Below are 1,879 nucleotides of genomic sequence, written 5' to 3' on the forward strand. Positions count from 1 at the left end.
GGATAATCTATCATTGCCACCAGATATAAAATTGCTGCAGTTTTATTTTAACTTTTTATCTGAAAAATATTTTGACATGTAGAGTCATTTTGTAAAATTATAAATTTTCACAAAGCTAAGAAACACTGAAATAATAAATAACAACATTTATCTTCTGTCAAGAAATATTGACATGGCATTGCTATTGCAAAAATAGGTTTGTGTTTTGAAGTATGTCTCATAGATAAATCAGATTTTATATTATCAAAGCAATAAAATGATTCTTTTTATATCAATGTTTGTGAAGTGTTAGAACATAGAGGTATGGAAAAAGATTGTGTGAACTTGGCGTAAAATTTAGATAAAAACTTTAAATCTTTGAGCATTAGTTCTCTATATTTGTTGTTTTTATGACATTTTCAAAGTACAGTGTGGTATGTTTCACATATCACTAGTACATGGATTGTGAAGTTCTTGGGCAAACTAAGTCCTCTGGAAATGGCAAATATATTGTTTATTCTTTAGCCAAGATTCTATCCAAAGACTTGAGGAAAGAAAGAGTGCACTGTACAAATGAGAGTGGAAGAAATTTTGAATCAAGTTCGTGTAATGGAGAACATCCCAGAATGATTAAAACATTCGCAGCAAAAGCTCTTAGCAGTAGAAATGACTATGGTCTGCTAGTCAACAATCTCTTGGAAGTCTATCTCACTTCTTGTTTCTTATGTATGCCCATCAGCCACATGCCAGAATCAAATGCCTAGTGCCATCTGTGTAATCCAACTGGTAAAACAATAGAGCATGGAAATGCAGACATGATTTCCTTTTATATATTTAATAAGGTCTATGTTTTGATCCTGTTAAGGAGGAAAAACATGAATTGTGAGCAAAATGTGACTCAATGGGCTTTGAAATATTAAGTTGAGAAATAGCAGTCCTTCAACTTCTTTGCATTCGAAAAGATGGCAATAAACTCTAGCTCACCTCATACTTATTAACCACCTACAACTTTCAAGGCATGTTCAAAGGATACCTACAGAACACAAATTACTGGTGGAGGAAGCTGTCTGCCTGGTAGGCAGTGGAATCTTGTAGATGTGGATCCCAGGAAGTTCTATTGTCTGAGATAAGGCTGGCAAAGCAAGCGAGGTTCAATGAAAGAAGATAGTACAGAGCAGACAGGGAATACAGCTTGTGCTACAGGGGGAAAAAATTGGAGACCCGGCCTGGAGTTTGGCCTAGTGATAAGAGTGCTTGCCTAGTATGCATGAAGACCTGGGCTCAATTCCTTGGTATCATATACATAGAAAAAGCCAGAAACAGTGTTAATGGCTTCAGTGGTAGAGCTCTAGCTTTAAGAAAGTCCAAGGACAGTGCTCAGACCCTGAGTTCAAGCCCAGGACTGGCAAAAAAAAAAAAAATAGAGGCTCAGAGGCTCTATAAAGGAACCTGAGCTGGTTAGGTGTATTCAGCTTGATTGAAGATGTACAGAAATATATAACTTGAATATATGTATATTGAATATAGACACATATACATATATATACATATATATATGTATATGTATATATATATATATATATATATATGGCCATATAGAGTGTCAGCTAGAGAAGCAGGAAAAGTAACAAACATTCTGATCTGAGATGGAGGAAAAGCAAATGAAAGATTGAACAAGGAAGTTTAGTAAAACTTTGGAAGAAAATTAGATTAAGATGGTTCATCTTCTGTTCCTTTAGGTGGTGAGTGCCTGAGGACTCATCCAATGTGAACTTTAGTGCAACTTATGGGGTCTTATGTTTGTGACCTTTGGCCTGTAGAAACCTATCACTTTGATTTATTTTATTTTTCTAGTTTTAATCTATTCATTTTTAAATCTATCATTTTTTTTATTTTACAT

The sequence above is a fragment of the Megascapheus bottae genome, chromosome 12 (assembly GCF_031878675.1).
Source record: "Megascapheus bottae isolate mThoBot1 chromosome 12, mThoBot2.hap1, whole genome shotgun sequence".
In the NCBI taxonomy this organism is placed as follows: domain Eukaryota; kingdom Metazoa; phylum Chordata; class Mammalia; order Rodentia; family Geomyidae; genus Megascapheus; species Megascapheus bottae.